Raw genomic sequence first — 8,028 nt, forward strand, 5'->3', positions numbered from 1 at the left:
GTCTCGGGGCCTCACGTGCCCAAATCGGACACCTCGCTGCTGCCTCCGCGGTGAGCCTGTGTCAAAGGAGGATCAGCAGGCGACGAGCCGGGTGCTTGCACGGGCTGGGAGGGGTGGATCTGTATGCAGGGAGCGCGTCTAGGAGGGCTGCGGGGTAGGCGAAGAGGATGGCGGCGGTATCTCCAGCTCGGAGCTTCGCTGGCCCTCCGCCTCCCGGTCGGCGGCGGCTACCCCTCTGCCACATTGGGCTTCCACCAGCCGCTGCCGCTGCCGCTGCCGCTGCCGCAGTCTCCTCCCTCCTTCCGTAGCGCAGCTTCCTGCCAGGAGAGAGGCCTCCCCTTCCTGCCAAACACTGCTTGCCCACCCCCTTCCCCCAACTCCTAAGCCCACCTGCTTTGTCCTGGGATTTGCTCTGGGTCTCAAGGTCCTGCCTCTTTCCAAAAGAAGTAGTAGGGGATCCCTCAGCTACCTGCCCTTATGCCATTGCCACTTCTCTTTCTTCCTCCCCAGGGCTGGACCCAGTTTTATACTCACTTCTAGTTCCACCCTCTTAGTGCTCCTTCCTTATATGACCTGCCCCGTTTGATATCTTCCTACAGTAATTAGTCTTTTCTTATTCCTAGAGCCCTTATTGTAGTTACTCTTTATACAGAATCTGACTTCTTTTAATTTACAAGGATTTGTGATGGGAAGAGAGAACTGTGCTAGTGCTCAGTTTGCTATCTTGACAGAATCTCCCATTTTTTTCTGAGCGTACTTTCCTGGACTTTACTTTTAGGAAGTTTTCTCCTCTTTTCTTTTTTCTTTCCTTTCCTTTCCTTTTCTTTCTTTCATTTGTTTGTTACTATATTGCAATTTTTTTTTTGCACGATGTTAACACTGTAAATTTCAGGGAGTTGATATGAAGAAAATAATCCAAAGCAGTTCATTCCAGCTCCCATTCACCCGGGCACACAACAAAATATTAATACTCATTTTTTAGTCATTTTTCTATGCTCTTACAAAACTGGGATAATTTTACTTATTCAATTTTATGTCTTGCTCTTTTCCATACGATGTAAACTTTCTCTCAGGACCTTAGATATTTTTGAAGCCATTATTTCTCTTATACTTTGACAAGGTTTATTGAGCATTTATTACATGCCTGATCATCATTCTATAAAACTCAGTTTTGCAGTGACCACTAGTTAAGTTTTCTCCCATTACTGTACATTTAGTCTAATGTTTCCACCATAACTAGTAATGTGATCTATTTACCAGAAAGGAGAGCTTTAGAAATCATAACTTCACAAAACAACAATTAGGTAATTTGGTGGTTTTACAATTCAGTTAAGAAAGAACGGGTATTCTTTAAGGAATGCTGGGATAATTGTTTAAATATTTGGGGAAATTTTACACTAAATTTATTCCCATACCAATGTCTCATTTTACATCTTAAATGAAGGAAAAAGAAACACAAGAAAAAGCAAATGAACGACCCAAAGTAACCAATATGAATGTTTAGGGGTGCCTGGGTGGCTCAGTTGGTTAAGTGCTTGCTTTGGCTCAGGTCATGATCTCGCGTTTTGTGGGTTCAAGCCCTGGTTGGGCTCTTGTGCTCACAGCTAGCTCAGAGCCTGGAGTCTGCTTAGGATTCTGTGTCTCCCTGTCTCTCTGACTCTCCCCTCCTCACACTGTCTCTCTTTGTCTCTCAAAAATAAATTAAAAAAAAACAGAAAAAAAATTTAAAAAATATGAATGTTTAATGATTAATCGAGTGAACAGTTACTGAATCAGGTAATGCGCTGAATGTTAACAGAAAAAGCTTAAAACACTAAAATAATTCCTAAAGGGGAAAATAAACTGGATAAAGATTTTGACTCAACAATCACAGTATAAGAGAACATATTGTCACTGAGCACAAGAAAAGAGTTTCATATTTAGTGCCTATCCAAATGTAAGTTCATACAATTTTTATGAAAAACTATTTGCAGATATGCTTTCCTTTATGTAAAGATTTATTTAGTTCTGATTAACCCTTATACTTGGGCTATCACTTCTGGCATCCCAAGCAATAAAGGAGGAGGGGGGCGGCGCTTACCAGGGCTCTGGACTCCAATTTCTGTATCCTTATCTGGAACAGGAGTCATAACCTCTTCTGAGCCTTTCAGCAGTTCCCTCTAGAATGGGTTAACCTCCCGAAGGGAAAAACAAATTCAGTGTTTCTCCTATATCTTGGCTGCGTAATTATTTCCTATGTTCTTAGTTTTCAGTTGCCTTGGCAGATTTAGTTTTTTCTATTTTGCCCAGTTTTTGTTTCTTAAATGAATGTTTCTTGAATTATTGTTTTGTATCACTAAAATCCAAAACCCTATAGCTTATTATAAAATATATGTGTTCAACTATTTGTAATATCTCTAAACTGGAAAGCAGCCAAATTTCCATCAACAGTAGACAGGATATGTTTTGGTATATTCATACAATGGGACTACAACCACGTTCAACAGCATGAATAAATCTCACAAATATGTTGAAAAAAGAAGACAGCAAAAGGGCACACATTTTTATTCCCAATTTATTTAAACTTCAAAAACAGTCGAACTAATCTATTGCCTTAAAAGTTAAAATAACGGGGGCACCTGGGTGGCTCAGTCGGTTAAGCATCTGGCTTCAGCTCAGGTCATGATCTCATGGTTCGTGGGTTCGAGTCCCGTGTCAGGCTCTGTGCTGACAGCTAGCTCAGAACCTGGAGCCAGCTTAGGATTCTGTGTCTCCCTCTCTCTCTGACCCTCCCCTGCTCGTGCTGCCTCTCTCTGTCTCTCAAAAGTAAAATACAAAACATTAAAAAAAAATTTTTAAGTTAAAATAACAGTTACTCTTGCAAAGATATTTTCCAAATAGATGATAACAATTCCCATTTCACCAAAAATTGATGAAAGAATATTTTCATTTTTGATTGAGTATACATGGCAGGAAGTGTTCATATAAATGCTAAGCAGCCAAATGTGTTGAATTGTAACATAATTTGGTAGTGCAGTCTATCATCGAATCACAGTTCTTCTGGCAATAGTGCCCCCACTTTCCTCTTTGGAACAACCTAAGTCTGACCTTTCAGAGCACTGAAACACTGTTAGATTGTTTAAGGAGTAGGCATACAACCTAGTCGGAGACAATGAGAAACAGTCATGTTTTGCACAAACTCCTTGGTATGAGGTAGATGATCTTTTCCATTGGACATGAATGAACCTGAGAGGATATGAAGGTCAAATTGTTCTATTAATCTTGCCATCATCTGGAGACTAAGGATGTAATCACCACAGAGATCAGAGCCAAGATAAGTAAAAGAGGGAGATTGTTGTCCTAGTGATACATTCTACACCTGCAGGTGATAATGGCCACTGCCTTCCCAATATTTATCCTTCTCTAAAAAGTTATTCTAAGTTAATCATTGTAAAAATCATTCTTCCTGCAAGCGATTAGCTTAGCATTTGGCATATGATCTAATCTTGGCCAAAAACATAATGATATCACTAACTGCTAGGGTACTCTGAAAAAAACTGTCTTTTCTCTTAAGAAAGAGAAATAGGAAATTACATTTCTTTTTATTTTTTATGATTCTATGTCATATATAAGCCTTGGAATCTCTGTAACCAACCTGAGAGCAAAAGTAGCATAATGAAGATACCAAAGTGGGGAATGGGAGTACTCCAAGCCCTTTTATCATTTCATTTAGCTGCTGATCATACCCATTTCTGGAGTCCTACTTCTGGCTTGAAGTTATGAGATAGAAAATGTTTCTAATAGTTAAAGCAATTTGAGTCTGTGCTTACTACTACTTGCAATTCAAGGTTATCATAAATTGTGAAGTATTTAATAAGTATATGTGTATAGCAAGCTTGATGTAAGGTGAAGGATAAGTAAAATCTAAAGATAGAAGTTAAATTAAAAATTAGGAGATTACTAACATCTAACATAACTGTATTTGTTAAGAGACTTTTAATGGAATTTATTTACCTATGTAAATGATAATGTAATCATTTTACATATGCAAAGTAGAAATTTATATACATATTTGTATATCTTGCTTTTAAAATAATTTGATAACTTTTTCAACAAAAGCAAAACAATTGAAAACTAATTTTTAAAAGTTATTTTTGGTAAACTCAACTTTTAACTTTGGCTTGATCTAAATTTTAAGTAGCTGCTATTTATTAGTGTCACTGACATTTTTTTCCTTTGCATCATTTGGCATAAATAATGAGTTGGATAACTTCTGTAGAATTAAATATATGCTGTTTTAATTCACAAAGCACAAATTACACACAAGGGCATGGAGGACAAAATGTAAAGATAGTCAAAGACTATCCAATAGGCACACATAGGCCACTTCTCATGATATGACTTCAGGAATAAGCAATGGATTGAAAGTGTTCCAATAACAGCCACCTATTTGCTATAGTCTTGTAACACTGATCTTATATACATTTTGTGTATTTTCCATCAACTCAACATCAGTGCTGTTCATGGGATATCCAAGACACTCAATGAAAGTAATTCTAAAAATAAAATTTTCTCATACAATTGAGCTTTGGAGGGTTACAAACCTTTGTAACAGGTAAGATTTTTTTTTTACCTCCCACACCAGGTATCAATTTCCTCCCCCTTGGAAGCAATATTACCCTAGTTGAGAACGCATTATCTAGGGATTATAGGGTAAAGCAAGACGATTGAATTGGATATCAACTGTAATAGAAAGCCTTTGGAGAGTTTTAAGCAGGAGGGTGATATAATCTCATTTATATTTTTATTTTTTAATTTATTTTAAATTTAATGTTTTTTATTTATTTTTGAGAGACAGAGAGAGACAGCACGAGAAGGGGAGGGTCAGAGAGAGACGGAGACACAGAATCTGAAGCAGGCTCCAGGCTCTGAGCTGGCAGCGCAGAGCCCAACGTGGTGCTTGAACCCACAAACCGTGAGATCATGACCTGAGCTGAAGCCAGATGCTTAACCAACTGAGCCCCCCAGGCACCCCTCTTTTATATTTTTAAAAGATCACTGGCTATTATATGAATTTTTAATTACTAAGACAATGTCCTTTTTCTTCCATGCTGTCAAAGTCATGTATTTAGTACTTTTTTTAGTTTTCTGTTCACTGTTGGACCCTGGGTATTTTCCTCACACTCTTTAAAACTCACTTATACATTGAATAGGTAATCTGTCATATTTTAGCTAACACTTTAAAGTGATTTTAATGAAAAAGTATTCCTCTATCCACATTTTAGTCTCTTTTAAGACAGTGGGTAAATTAGGCACTCTTGTGGACAACCAGTGGTGTAGTTCTCTCCCTTTGTGATGGAGACAGGATGATTAGAGGGGTGTCAGAGAAGTCATATGCATACTTTGTGAGGGCCCTCCTTCAATATCAGTTGTTACTTCTTTAGTGAGTGGTCTAGACAGTTTACACTTTACCTCAGAAGCCTCTCAAATTGATTTTTAAAAGGACATTAAAGTCACACTGAAAATATGAATCCCCTAAACTATAACCTATTGAAAATTATGTTCAGTATGTGTACGACATATTAACTGCAAAAAGTTAAGAAATTATGGGCAGGGGTACCTGCGTGGCTCAGTCAGGTAAGCATCCGACTTTGGCTCAGTTCATGATTTTGTGGTTCATGGGTTTTAGCCCTGCATTGAGCTCTGTGCTGACAGCTCAGAGCCTGGAGCCTTCTCCAGATTCTGTTTCTCTCTCTCTCTCTCTCTCTGTTTCTCTCCTGCTCGTATTCTCTCTCTCTCTTCCTCAAAATGAATAAACATTAAAAACTTATTTAAAAAAGAAATTATGGGCAAAATGCGTGAAATTTATAAACTTCCAGTTATAAAATAAATAAGTCATGGGGATATAATGTGCACCATGGTAACTATAGTTAACGTACTACATTGCATATTTAAAAGCTGCTAAGAGAGTAGATCTTAAACGCTCTCTTCACAAAAAATTTTTTTGTTACTATGTGTGGTGATCATTTCACAATATATACAAATATCAAATTATTATATTGTATACCTGAAATTAATATAATGTGTAAATAATGTATTTCAAAAAGCATTTTTTTAATTTTAAAAAGAGACATTTCATTTTGATTCTTCTACCAAGGACTATGTATAATAGTTGTCAAATAGGACCCTCATTCCAATGGCTTCACATATTCCAGTGACTTAATTGTTGAGATTGTTAAGAGTTGGACATGAGAGAAACCTTTTGAGTTGTCTCTTAGATCTATCTCTTTCAGGCAGAAGATGCAATCCAGGGGCCCCTGGGTGGCTCAGTCAGTTGAGTGTCCCGCTCTTGATTTTGGCTCAGTTCATGATCTTATGGTTCCTGAGATTGAGCCCCACATTGGGCTGTGTGCTGACAGCGTGGAGCCTGCTAGGATTCTCTCCCTCACTCTCTCTACCCCTTCACTGCTTGTCTCCTCTCTAAATACATACATACATACATAAGCTTTAATAAATATTGTAGAAGATGCAATCCTATTTATTCTCAAACACAGAATAAGCTATGCAGACCAGGGGCACTTGTCTCTATCAGTGAGACCTGCAGTTATCCAGCTTTGCCTGTGAGTAGGTGAAGTATGAGGGAATCCTTGTGGCTTCATAGCTAAGCATGTCCTCCAATTCAGTTTTTATCAATTATAAAAGAGATATTTTGAGCTTCATTTGTGTAATTATTGTGCTGGTCTCTCAAATGGTTACAAACTTGCAAAAAGAAAAAGGATTTTATTTATCAGTATTCTGAAACCTCAACCAAAACATTATGTTGAGCTGTGGCACAGTTTTAACCTGGGAGGGGAGGAATAATCCTAGCACAGGACATAGCATTACTCCTCTAATATAAATACATTTCAATTTAAATTAAAAAAATAAATACAGGAAATGAGCTATTAGGAAATATATTGACATCTCTAAGACAGGAAAGAACTTTTGGTAATCCAAAGTGCTACTTTGCAATTGTGTCCAAGAATGACATGGGGGAAAGGGTTGGGAAGTTATGACCATATCCCTTTAGTAGTAATGCATATAGAAACCAAGACTGATTGACTGTGTGATCTCATCACTACTAACTAATTATACTATACCCATTTCCATTTTAAACTTATATTCAAAAAGAACCCTTGGGCTTTGGAAATGGAGAATGGGATAGGGCATAGGCAATGCATTTTGAATAATTCTATATACATATACATATCTGTCCTTCATCCAGATACAGTACAAGACCTGTCAAAATCCTGCCTCGTTTTGAACAGCCAATTATGTTAAATCCTGTACTGTTTTAAATCCATGACAAGATCTGTTTGAGTATCTGCTGCCCATTACTATGATAGCATCATTTAGTTTTCACTTGGTTCCAATGAAGAACTAGAAAACCTTCCAAACGGGTAAAGATGATATTAAAAATTTACATAAGTTTTTGTGGTCAGTTTCTCATTCTCCAGGAAATCACTACATAAGCATCATGCAATGAACCTTGGGCAGTAAGAGCCTAAATGCTTTTTCTGCTGTTGTTGATGTTGTTGTTTGAGATATTATTTGGCTCAAGGATATCAGAAAGTCTGGAATCTGGTGTGGTCATTGACACCTTTTCCATTTCCTACCACCAGCTATCTTCTCCAAGGGAAAATCATGAGGCTAATGCTTCAGAATGTATCTAGAATTCAAACCAATATTATTAAACCACTGCCATCAGATTACTTTAACCCAGCATTGCCAATTACTGGAATACTTGAAGACTGCTAAATAAATTCTCTTTTTCCATTCATATACCCAATACAGACCAACCTCCAAAAATACAAGAGTGTTCCTGTTAAAATAGGAGGGAAATCATGTCCTGCCTATACTGAAAACACTCAATGGCTCCCCATCACATTCAGTGTAAAAACCAAATTCCAATTTAGGACTTCCAAGGTTCTAAGCTATCAGCTTCTGCCAGATCTCCATCATTTCTCTCAACTCACTTCCTGATATTCTCTACCTTGCTCTCTCAGCTCC

This window comes from Suricata suricatta, chromosome X (genome assembly GCF_006229205.1).
Source record: "Suricata suricatta isolate VVHF042 chromosome X, meerkat_22Aug2017_6uvM2_HiC, whole genome shotgun sequence".
Classification (NCBI taxonomy): Eukaryota; Metazoa; Chordata; class Mammalia; order Carnivora; family Herpestidae; genus Suricata; species Suricata suricatta.